We start from the raw sequence: 13723 nt of genomic DNA, 5'->3' as shown, positions 1-13723 counted from the left end.
ATCACCTTCCTCCCCACAGATACATCAGAAATACATCTACAGGTGGAAATCCTCCTATAAAACACCCACTGAACGCTGGCAGAAGACCTCAGACCTCCCACAAGGCAAGAAACTCCCCACGTACCTGGGTAGGGCAAAAGAAAAAAGAAAAAACAGAGACAAAAGAACAGGGAGGAGACCTGCACCAGCGGGAGGGAGCTGTGAAGGAGGAAAGGAATCTAAGAGAAAAAAAAAGAAGGTCATGAAGAACATAGGGGTAAGATGGGAATAAAGACACAAACCTACTAGAGAATGGAGTTGAGGATATGGGGAGGGGGAAGGGTAAGCTGTGACAAAGTGAGAGAGTGGCATGGACATATATATACTTCCAAATGTAAAATAGCTAGCTAGTGGGAAGCAGCCGCATAGCACAGGGAGATCAGCTTGGTGCTTTGTGACCACCTAGAGGGGTGGGATAGGGAGGGTGGGAGGGAGGGAGATGCAAGAGGGAAGAGCTATGGGAACATATGTATATGTATAACTGATTCACTTTGTTATAAAGCAGAAACTAACACATCATTGTAAAGCAATTATACTACAATAAAGTTGTTAAAAAAAGAATAATATAAAAAAATAAAGATACTGAGAGCAGTATGTAAGCTCTCTGGTAACAAAAATTGGCATTATGTTGATTTATGCAATTCTGTATGTCTGCAGTGGTTTTCTTTGGGGGGGGTATTTTATTTAATAAAGCAATTCCAACTATTTGAAGGGTATATACATTATGAGCTAGTGTTGAAAAAGAACAACATAAGTTATTGATTTAAATGATCCTTAAATTTCCAAGAGATTTCATTTAAATTGTAGTGTGAAGGTCTGTTGTTCTTAACACTGGGAAAGGAGAAGCAGAAGAAAAATGAGTTGAGAAGTACTGCAAGGTCAGACAGCACCCCTGTACTCACTGGTGTTATTTCTGAGGAAATATGCCTTTTATTTACTGAGTGCTTTAACGTGTCAGGTACTGCATTAAATGCTAAAGCCTTTATTTCATTTGCGGATTAGGAATCATTGTCCCAATTGTACAGATGAGGAAACTGAGACCCAGAGAATCTAATAATATGCCCAAGGTAGCCCTAGAAAGTTCAGGTCTAGAAATTCAAACTCAGGGATGTCTGACTCAGAGCCAGAGCTCTTTCCCACTTTGTTGTTCTGTTTCTCTGGTCCTAAATGAACTTTGCATGTCTGAAACCACCCATGCTAATCATTCTTTCATTTTGCCTTTACCTGACTCTAAATATTCAAACTGTTGGATACAGAGGAAAGTAGAGTCATATTAACTCAGGATTTAGGAGTCATTTAGAGATCATTTAACTTTCATTCTCATTTTAATAAGCTCCCGCAAATAACTTCATATAGATGAGTTTTCTTTAAGTGCCCATGCTTCAGCTAATGTCATATAAAGATTTCATTAGAGGTGATCTATTAGGAAGTACATATTTTCAACAAAGGGAGTACATGACAATAATGCATCTGGAAAACCAGCAAGACCATTTTATCCATACTGCCTTTCTCCAGAGAGGTACATTCTTTGCATTGTTTTTCCAAAAAACTCAGCTTGATGCTATATTCAAGGTGCACAGAACACACACACACACACACACACACACACACACACACACACACACACACACACACACAGAGTCAAAAAAGAAAGAATGCAGGAAATTCAAAGTAGCACGGTGCAAAGCCCCAGGAAACTTCAGTTAGCCAGTGCACTCCATGAACAGATTTCTTGGTCTAAACGGGAAAATGCACAAGATCTAAAACCTCTGGAGATCAGTGCTTCCATTTTAAGGTCACTTGTGTAATGCAGAGAAACATCATTCTGTTTGAAATAGTAAAAAGAGAAAATCAGGATTCAGCATGAAGGGTGTAGAATAGCAGTAGCTAGAGAATCTGCCCTCCAAAAATTAAAAATAGCGGCATAAAACATGCACAGAAGTTGCAGTCTCATAAAAGTGCAACAATGTAGCTGGTCCGTGACCTCAAGAAGTTGAAACAATTTCTGACTTCAGAGAAATACTGACATCTTTCTCTAGCTCTGTACTCCCCATGGGAGTTCACAGGAGCTAAGGCATGTGAAATGTTTCAGAAGTTACTAGTTTCAAATTGAAGCATCCTAGGAGGATCCTGGGGAATTCAGCATAATATTTAAAAGAATTCAATAATTGTGTGCTATCCATGTCACACCACAGAAAAATTCTGGGGGAAAACTTCTAACGTGATCCTCCCTCCCTCCCCGCCTCCCCATTGTGGTGCTCACTTTGAATTCCTCTTTGGTCTGTCACCAAAGAGTAGTTCTTTCTAACTAGTGTGAGAGTACAGGCCTCAAGCAGAAATTCCAACCTACTTAGATCAAGAAGAGGTGAGACACTGGCATGGACATATATACACTACCAAACGTAAAATAGATAGCTAGTGGGAAGCAGCCGCATAGCACAGGGAGATCAGCTCAGTGCTTTGTGACCACCTAGTGGGATAGGGAGGGTGGGAGGGAGGGAGACGCAAGAGGGAAGAGATTTGGGAACATATGTATATGTATAACTGATTCACTTTGTTATAAAGCAGAAACTAACACACCATTGTAAAGCAATTATACTCCAACAAAGATGTTAAAAAAAAAGAAGAGGAAAAACAAAGATAAAAATAGAAATATAGGCATAGATGTAGCTACCAGGCTCTCCATTACAATTGAAGATGAAGGACATTCTTCCTGTAATATCTATTTCCCTTTAGAGAAGCGTGTCTTTAACTTTGAACTCCACAAAGCTGCTACAATCTTTTATTTATTTTTTAACCCACGCCCAATAGTGAGAACTGTACGTATCTATAGTGTTAGGCAGCCAGTCATTGCCAGAGGCATATAAAGGATCAGACACATAGGAAAACACAGAAGGAAACCAGAGAAACCTTCAACTAAGAGCCAGGAGAGGGGCAATCTCACAAGCTTTAAAATCTTCCTTGTAGCATGAATGGATTTGATGTTTCTTGGTGACCACAGTCAGGGTGACTGAAGTTCTGGGGTGCTCTAGATCCGTTATCCTGGCAAAACTATTAATAGTGCTACCTATCATTCTCAAAGGTGCCCGTATATAGTGTCTTAACTATAGTGTTACCTTAGAAATTACTATAATTATACATAATATACCCAGAGAGGAATATGAATGTATAAACCTAATATTCTCATCTACAAACCTTCTCTAAAAACAAATTCAAAACTAGGTAGTGACTATCCAATGATAGATACCCTAGTAAGCCAATGGCATTGTAACTAACTTCAGTAAAAGCTTCAGCAAGAACTGACTCTGTTAAAGTTTGCCAAGAGGTTCTGGTTCAAGGCTATTATTTATTTGTCTTTTCAGTTTTGTTAGTCTAGTTCCTTCTGGATTATGGTAGCTGTAGAGCACAGGAAGCAGCCCACACTGTTCAGAAGCTATCAAAAAGTGCCATTCACGAAGTTTGTTTATTGCCCATCAATGCTTCTCAGGCCAATCTCATAAGGGCCAACAATTACATTGACCTAGTGTGTTAGTGATTCATAGGAAACAAATATGGTTTAGTTTAATTTCATCTGTTTTCTCTTTTGAAGTTGGATTCAACATACCAGGATTTTTTGTTTTAAATACTGTCGTAATTCTTGTTATGCTACTTTTTCAAGCTTTGGAAGAAAATAAGTATTGGAGAATATAAGAAAAAAAGAACAGCAGATTCCTTACAGCTGAATAATAAAAGGAGCTAAGATTTGCTGAGGGCTTATTAAAGGCCAGGAACTTTTCTAAGTAATTTATTCATTAAAACTCATCCTCAGAAGAACCCTATGGGGTAAGCAATATAATTTCCCCCATTTTACAGATGGGTAAGCTGAAGCACAAGAGTTCAAGTCACTTGCCCAAGTTCAAGTCACGGAGTAGCACAGTCAGGATTTTAAACCACATTTGAATCCAGAGCCTGCATCTCAGCACCTTCATACACTGCCTATCTAGACTGTGACCAATACCTAATTCAGCACACATGTGGGCACTGGGCTTTCCCAGCCATGAATCAAGTACCAGTGTTTGCAAGTCACTATTCTGTGACCAAGCCTGTGCTAAAAACCAGGAGGCATACAAAAAAAGTTTAACTCCTACTGCTGCCTGCCTGGAAATTACAGTGTACAGTTGGCCTTTGAAGGATGGAAGGGTTAAGGGCACTGACCCTCCATGCAGTCGGAAATTTGCACATAATTTATAGCCTGCCCACCAAATTGTAGTTCCTCCAAATTCGAGGTTCCGCGGTATCTACCATTCCTCATCTGGGGATACAACCAACTGAGGATCATGTCGGACTGTAATATTTACTATCGAAAAATATCCATGTATAAGTGGGCCCATGCAACTCCATGTTGTTCAAGGGTCAACTACATATGTAGAGCAGTTGTTGCAAACTTGGCTGCACAGTGAAATAACCTGGAGAGTTAAAATACATGATGCAGGGTGGGAGGTGGGGGAGGGTGATGGAAAGTTCACTGCCAAAGATTCTAATTTAGTTGACCTGGGTCACAACAATCTTGGCATAGGGAGTTTTGAAAACTGCCCAGGTGATTCTAATGTGAAGCCACTGAGGCAAACCACTGATGGACAGCAAATATTAACCCAGGTTGAAAAGTCATTCCAAATATTTTTCTAAACAATCTAGCAGATGAAATAGATTTGAGTCATGCACCTAGGGCAGGCTGAAGTCAGAGAAAGCTGCATGGGAACATCAGGTTGGCGTTGAAGGCTAGAGGTTCGGGTAGGTGGACAAGAGGGCACAGAATAGAAAAGGAATGAAGGCAGGAATTAGCTTGGTTCTGGGTGGAGACAAGAGTAGGGCAAAGCATGTATCTTTCCTCTTGAGCACAGAAGCTCCCAGGAATTAGGCTCCAGCACGTTTCACCAGTCCCACTGAGTACACAGCTGCCCTGATAATCAGACAAGATTACCTCCTGCCAGAACAATATCATTCCTGCTGAGTAGTTGAGCTCAATGGCACAGCACCCTGTCAAGCCCTGAACCTGGGATCTACCATGAAAGGGCATCTGAACTCCAAGAGAAGCCTGGAACTCACTTAGTGCCTACCTAGCCTCACATCATCCATAGCATACCTCCTAGGAAAGTTCTAGAAGAAACTGATAGAGATTTTCCAAAACCCAGAACCAATTCTTAGAAGTATCATGTCTAGTATCTTCTAATTATTTCTCATCCCCTGTACCAAGCATCCCTATATTCCCTTGGCAGTTCCAACACCCAGTTTAAGACTGTGAGCTGAGACCCAAAAGTCATTCCCAAGTAGCTTTTAGACACAGTATTGTGAAACAGGTCGGTCTCTGTTTTTTCAACTCTAAACCGTGCATTAAAACTTTATTTTAGGGCTTCCCTTGTGGCGCAGTGGTTGAGGGTCCACCTGCCGATGGGGGGGACGCAGGTTCGTGCCCCTGTCCGGGAGGATCCCGCGTGCCGCGGAGCGGCTGGGCCCGTGAGCCATGGCCGCTGGGCCTGCGCATCCAGAACTTTATTTTATTCCCTGAATCACTTCACAAAGTGAAATGAAACAATTCATGCAGTATTTCTAAGGGGCAGATCATAAAAGTCACTGCAAATAATTTTAAATAAAATGATTAAATTCTCTCACCTACCACCACTTCTCACATTACTAAATTCACAGGAATATAATCATCTTCCCATAGGGGACACACTATCACCTAGAGAGCCTGATTCATAACAAAATAAAGCACAAAAGGAAGAACACTGAAAGAGTCTTGAGTACTATTCATGGTTATGCCACAAATTCCTGTATTAATTACTGTGAACTTGTTACTCTAACTTCGCTGGGCCCTAGTTTCCTCATCTATAAAGTATAACCTCTAGGGTCACTTCCAGCTCTGAAATGTCTGGATTCCTGGATCTAGACTGCTTACTTCCCTGAAAACACTTTGTGTGGTCCAACTTGGGACACAAAATGGTTACAAGGACTACAGGAAGTCATTAGCTAAATTGTGTTACTAAGTTGAATATACTTCTATTAAGTTAGGGCTTGTTTTTCACTAAATCCATTTTAATTTGATATTAGTTTTAGGCCCAACTTGTCAAAATATAGGAAGAAAGCCATTTCCTTGGTAGCTAATCTCCAAATATGGCCCCCTAATAAACCATACCTCTGATTGTTCACATCCTTGTACAGTCCTCTTTACTCTCTCCCCATTAACCAGTAGAATGCAGCTGAAGAAATGCTGAGACACTTTCAAGGCCAGGACAAAGAAGCCTTGTACCTTACTTCTTGGAACACTTGCTCTGGGGGAAGCTAGCCATCATGTATGAAGTCTGACTACTCTAAAATCACCGTGCTGTAAGGAAGCTCAAGCTAGCCATATAGAGAGACTGTGAGAACCAATAAACCAATTCAGTAAAATTGCAGAATATAAAATCAGCAAAAAAAACCCCCGAAACTCAGTTGTATTTCTATACACTAACAACAAACTATCTGAAAAAGAAATAAAGGTAACCATCTCATTCACAATAGCATCAAAACCAATAAAACACTTAGGAATAAATTTAACCAAGGAGGTGAAAGATCTGTACACTGAAAACTGTAAGACAATGATGAAAGAAACTGAAGAACACACAAATAAGTGGAAATATATGTTGATTTGCTATATAAAATTTACAATAAATAATATGTGCTATACGTCCTTTATATCGATAAACTTTATAGTAAATATAATTTTATATATATATAAAATATGTATATATGTGTATTTTTTCTTTTCAGAGAGCTGGTAGTTAAACATTTAACAGCACACCATTTTGTGTATTTACATAAAGATAATGCATTGGTATAAACCAAAGGCCAAAGAATATATCATGCGAATAAAGATTTTTCAGGAGAAAACACTGGAGTAGAACTGAGTCATCATGTGATTTTCATAGAAATGCTGAAGCCAAACACTTTTGAACCATAACAATAATCCATATTCAAGCTGAAAGTAGAAATCTAATTTTAGTAAAACAAAATGATCTATGACTTTAGTGTTATTAGATATTTTAGTTTATTTGATTTATTTTTATGCATCTGATGTTATAACTTGCTTTGAACTTTACAGTCCTACAAAAACTATAAGCATTCATTCATTCCTTTTCCAGTGAATGGATGGATATAATTAACATATGTCAGGCACTAATCTAGGTGTTGAGATACATCAGTGAACAAAATCAAAGTGTTTATTCCTATTTTGTTCATACTTAAGTACTATTCTAATTAAAAAATTATAGTTCAACACTGGATTTTCCTTTAACAAAATCCTATACATTATTAAAATCTGAGAAAAAATCAGTTTAAAGCCTTTTTCAGAAGTAGTATAAATGGTCCACGGTCTGTTCACTGCTGAGAGAGCTGAATGGTGACACAGCATAAAACTCAGTCAACAGGGCTAAGAAGGGTAGGAACTGGCTTTTGATACTATTTTGTTATAGTGTGTTTGTGCGTGTGTATGTGTGTGTTTGTAGGTCATCAAAAAATAGACCACACTCACATTTCTCATTTCTAAAATAATTTTATTGGTGACTAAGCTCTTTCACCTAAAAATTGTTCCCCTTTTAAACGAATGGGATTTTAACTGGGCAATTTATTTATTTATTATTTATTTATTTATTTTGGCTGTGTTGGGTCTTTGTTGCTGTATGTGGGCTTTCTCTAGTTGTGGCGAGCAGGGGCTACTCTTCATTGCGGTGCACGGGCTTCTCATTGTCGTGGCTTCTCTTGTTGCAGAGCATAGGCTCTAGGCGCACAGGCTTCAGTAGTTGTGGCACATGGGCTCAGGAGTTGTGGCGTGTGGGCTCAGTAGTTATGGCTCATGGGCTCTAGAGCAGAGGCTCAGTAGTTGTGGTGCACAGGCTTAGTTGCTCCGCAGTACATGGGATCTTCCCTGGCCAGGAATTGAACCCGTGTCCCCTGCATTGGCAGGCGGATTCTTAACTACTGTGCCACCAGGGAAGCCCTAACTGGGCAATTTAAAATAGATAGGTATATTAGTCAGGGTTCGCCATAGAAACAGCATCAGCAGGATGTGAATAGATAAATAGATAGATGGATAGACAGATAGACAGATAGATAGATAAATAGATAGATTTACGTTAAGGAACTGGTTTATGTGATTGCAGAGGTACATGTCCAAAATGTGCAAGGTAGGCTGGCTGGAGACCCAGGGACTCTGTAGAACATTGGGTCCTGTCCAAAACATCCATAAGACATTTGGTCCACACCAAAAGGTCCTTGAAATTTGGTCCTGTACAAAATGTCCATGAGACATTTGGTCCATGCTGAATTGATTCGAACAGGAGCAAATATCAAGGATCTTTTGGCAAGGGCCAAATGTGTTATAGACATTTTGGACAGGACCAAACGTCTGCTAACCACCAGGGACAATTGCAGTGTCAGTCCAAAGGTAGTCTGCTGGCAGAATTTCTTCTTGCTCAGGGATGTCACGCTTTTTAAAATTAAGGCCTTCAACTGATTGAATGAGGCCCATCCACATTATGGAAGCTAATCAACTTTATTTAAAGTCCACCCCTTTAAATGTTTATCACATTCAAAAAACACTCACAAAATCAGAACGCATGACCAAATATCTGGGCACTGTGGCTCAGCCAAGTTGACACGTAAAATTAACCATTATAGTAGGATATTTAACAATATCGCAAGCTCATTCAACCCATTAATAATTTGAAAAATATACATGAAAATATTTTGAATGGTATACTTATCTTTTTTTGAGATAAAAATTACTTCTGGTAAATAACTGTAAATTGAACTCAACTCTGACAAATAACCATTGAATTCCACTGTACTTAATTTTAGGCTTTCCTACCATCTGTTAAATTAATTTGAGCTGCAACAAAAATAAAAAGCAAATTTAACTGAAATTATTACAAAGTAAATTAAACTTAAAAGGAAAAATGCAAGTATTGTATTTGGGGAAGAAATAAAGGTCATTTGTTGCACTATCCATGCTGCCATTTTAAGTTCTTTCACTAAAAATAAGGGTACAATGGCAGTTTAAACACATAAATGGACACAAAACAGGGAGAGCTGAGGAATAAGAGACCCAAAGGTTCTGCAGCATGTTGAAGGCAGAAATTGTTGGAGAAGATCAGAAAACTGCAGAACAGAAATAAAGTCAAAATGGGAGTAATGAAAGGACTATAAAGGTTTTGAAGCTATAAAGAAGAAACTAGAGAGAGAGGCATCCCATAGATTGCCTTCAGAGCATTTGGCCTCTGAAGCAATAATGTGCTGAGGTTTAGGGCTGAGGAAACAATAGAGTCAGAGCGCAGTCAACTGTAAATTGGTGATGATGCATTGTCTGATGCTTTGCTCCTTAAGATCCATGCCTCAACTACAACCATATGCCTTTTCTGATGAAAGCCAACTTGGCAACCACCATATCACCCTACATCTTCATTTCAAAATATCCAGCTGAGAATGAATTATCACTGGAGTTTAAATTAAATAGTCCAGTCACAGTGAAAAATAAGCCTTCAATTTTTCCTTGTACAGGAGGGATTTATTTAATTTTCCTTTAAAATAAGACAGTTATGATGAGTACAATGGGCACTGGTCAGTGCTTCACCCAGAATCTCCTGGGATCCCTTTGGCCGTTTCTGCACTTCCTTCCTCAGACTCTGGGGTGATTTTGCTTCCATTGGGGGTCCTTGAGGACTGTCTTCCATTGGGGGTCCTTGAGTCCTGGCACAGCTGGGCTGCAGAAGCAGAGAGCCAGAGCACCTGCAAGTTCACATCTGCACCTCCTCACCCTCCTCCCCCACCCAATGACTAGCAGGCGAGTATAAAGCCAATCTCTTCACCTCAGGGCAGGACAACTCTGAGGTGTGGCTTCCACTCAACAATCTCCCTGCAGGAATCAGCTAATCCCTCCCCAGGACTTGACCTGAGTCTAGTCCCTGGTTTGGCTTCTGCCCTGCTATGTCCTGCCTCCCCCCGCATCCTTACCAGTTTCTCCTGGGAACACTTCCCAGTAAATTACTTGTACAGACAATCCTTGTCTCAGACAATCAGTGAAAGACAAATCTACGATTTATATTCCTTTGGTCTTTATGGTTCTGTCCAAACAATACATGTAGAACAAGATCAAACAAACAAGTCCAAGACTTTGTTATAATGGGTCCCTGACTCCATAGCCAAAGTTATAAACACTGAGTTAGAAGCATCTCAACTTTATAAAGCCACCAGTGATGTCATATATGTTATCGCCAGTGACCTGAGAGTTTTTTTTTTAATTCAGTATGCTTCTTTATTTAGCATTTAAACATATTTGTATTTATGTATTCACAGCCAGAAAGCACTTCTTGTTTCCCACAGTTCAGTAGTTACTGTTCAGGCACATCCAAGGAGTACAACAGCTTGAGCAAAATAAAGAGGCTTTGGAAAGCTTACATTTAATTTTGATAGAGAAACAGGTGATGATTCCATTACTTGGTGAATTATTACTTTTAACTCTGAATATCTTTGAGGCACAAAAAATTCAAGAACTTTTATAAACACAAAATTTGCTTTCAAACAAGAAGATGCTTATACTCTGAAAGAATTACGTGTAGAAAATACTCACATCTGGACTAATGTAAAGTCTTAAACACCTCCTGGGACCAAAACAAAAATACCACCAAATGATCTGCTTCAGAAGGTTCAATAGATAGTTGCTCACAAAACTGAATCTAAACTGGGTGATAATCCTAAGGTTGTACCCACTGCAAAGTAGCCTTTAAAATTTTTTTTATATCTTGGGATTGGGTAAAGTGTGTGTGTTGTGGGGAGGAGGAAAAGCGAAGAGAAGATTTAGACAACAGCAGGATCACTTGAACATAGCTAATTTTATAAATAACAGAATTTTCCTCTGATGTTTTTACTACATTACTCAAAAGATACTTTTTGGGGAAAAAACTGTCTCTGAAACTGCTTTGTCAAAGAATGTTTAAATCATATTTTCTATGAAATTGAAACTGCATGTTAGACACTCCTGTGGGCCTGAGTAGGGATGCTGGAGTGAGACACAGGTTTGAATCTTGGCTCTTGGTATCTAGCCATGCGACCTTGAGGGTATTACTTAATCTCTGGATAGAGGTGGAGATGACCTGTGACTGTTACATGTCCCCTCTGAAGGGAATTATACCTATGTCACAGGGTTATTGCAAGGATTAAATGAATATTTTGTGCAAAGTTCCTAATACAGTTATTGGCACATAGTAGGCCTTCAATAAGTAAAGCTATTACATCTAGCTACTTTGACAACAGGGTTGGGTCTTGAGACAGCTTATATGCAAATTATGATCATTAACAATGGGAGGTAGAGGTGCCAGATAAAATACAGAATGTAGAGTTAAATTTGAATTTCAGATAAACAACAGATTTTTTAATTAAGTATATCCCATTCAATACTTGGGACATATACTAAAAAAGTTCATTATGTATCTGAAATTCAAATTTAACAGGGTGTCCTGTGTTTTTATTTGCTAAACCTAGCAACCCTAAGTGTAGGAATAATAAGATGAGGTCAAAGGGTACCTGCTAACAACCTCTAAATATTATCCATATTGTTCACACCCCAAGTTGGCTAAGGTTATGCAGCCAATACATTCCTTCCTTTAATGGGGAAATGTCTGCCAGAGCAGCACTGTATCTCTCATAAACTCTCAAACTGTTGGTCTGGTGCTACCAGTTAGCAGAAAAATGCCTCCTGGATTTTCGCGCTTTTTTTATAACATCTTTATTGGAGTATAATTGCTTTACAATGGTGTGTTTGTTTCTGCTTTATAACAAAGTGAATCAGCTATACATATACATATATCCCCATATATCTTCCTTCTGGCGACTCCCTCCCACCCTCCCTATCCCACCCCTCTAGGTGGTCAAAAGCACCAAGCCGATCTCCCTGTGCTATGCAGCTGCTTCCCACTAGCTATCTATTTTACGTTTGGTAGTATATATATGTCACTGCCAATCTCTCACTTCATCCCAGCTTACCCTTCCCCCTCCCCATATCCTCAGGTCCAGACTCTACGTCTGCATCTTTATTCCTGTCCTGCCCCTAGGTTCTTCATAACTTTTTTTTTTTTTAGATTCCATATATATGTGTTAGCATATGGTATTTGTTTTTCTCTTTCTCACTTACTTCACTCTGTATGACAGACTCTAGGTCCATCCACCTCACTACAAATTACTCAATTTTGTTTCTTTTTATGGCTGAGTAATATTCCATTGTATATATGTGCCATATCTTCTTTATCCATTCATTTGTTGATGGACACTTAGGTTGCTTCCATGTCCTGGCTATTGTAAAAAGAGCTGCAATGAACATTTTGGTACATGACTCTTTTTGAATTATGGTTTTCTCAGGGTATATGCCCAGTAGTGGGATTGCTGGGTTGTACAGTAGTTTTATATTTATTTATTTTGTTTGTTTGTTTTTTGCAGTACGTGGGCCTCTCACTGTTGTGGCCTCTCCCGTTGCGGATCACAGGCTCCGGGCCTGCAGGCTCAGCGGCCATGGCTCACGGGCCCAGCCGCTCCATGGCATGTGGGATCTTCCCGGACCGGTGCACGAACCCGTGTCCCCTGCATCGGCAGGCGGACTCTCAACCACTGCGCCACTAGGGAAGCCCTAGTTTTAGTTTTTTAAGGAACCGCCATACTGTTCTCCAAAGTGGCTGTATCAATTTACATTCCCACGAACAGTGCAAGAGGTTTCCCTTTTCTCCATACTCTCTCCAGCATTTATTGTTTGTAGATTTTTTGATGATGGCCATTCTGACTGGTGTGACTCGTAGTTTTGATTTGCATTTCTCTAATGATTAGTGATGTTGAGCATACTTTCATGTGTCTTTTGGCAATCTGTATATCTTGTTTGGAGAAATGTCTGTTTAGGTCTTCTGTGCATTTCTGGATTGGGTTGTTTGTTTTTTGATATTGAGCTGCATGAGCTGCTTGTATATTTTGGAGATTAATCCTTTGTCAGTTGCTACATTTGCAAATATTTTCTCCCATCTGAGGGTTGTCTTTTGGTCTTTTTTATGGTTTCTTTTGCTGCGCAAAAGCTTTTAAATTTCATTAGGTCCCATTTGTTTATTTTTATTTTTATTTCCATTTCTCTAGGAGGTGGGTCAAAAAGGATCTTACTGTGATTTATGTCATAGAGTGTTCTGCCTATGTTTTCCTCTAAGAGTTTTATAGTGTCTGGCCTTACATTTAGGTCTTTAATCCATTTTGAGTTTATTTTTCTGTATGGTATTAGGGAGTGTTCTAATTTCATTCTTTTACATGTAGCTGTCCAGTTTTCCCAGCACCACTTATTGAAGAGGTTCTCTTTTCTCCATTGTATATTCTTGCCTCCTTTATCAAAAATAAGATAACCATATGTGTGTGGGTTTATCTCTGGGCTTTCTATCCTGTTCCATTGATCTGTATTTCTGTTTTGGGGCCAGTACCATACTGTCTTGATTACTGTAGCTGTGTAGTATAGCCTGAAGTCCGGGAACCTGATTCCTCTGGCTCCGTTTTTCTTTCTCAAGATTGCTTTGGCTATTCAGGGTCTTTTGTGTTTCCGTACAAATTGTGAAATTTTCTGTTCTAGTTCTGTGAAAAATGCCATTGGTAATTT

This window comes from Stenella coeruleoalba (assembly GCF_951394435.1).
Source record: "Stenella coeruleoalba genome assembly, chromosome: 3".
NCBI lineage: Eukaryota > Metazoa > Chordata > Mammalia > Artiodactyla > Delphinidae > Stenella > Stenella coeruleoalba.
This window is presented reverse-complemented; position numbering follows the sequence as displayed.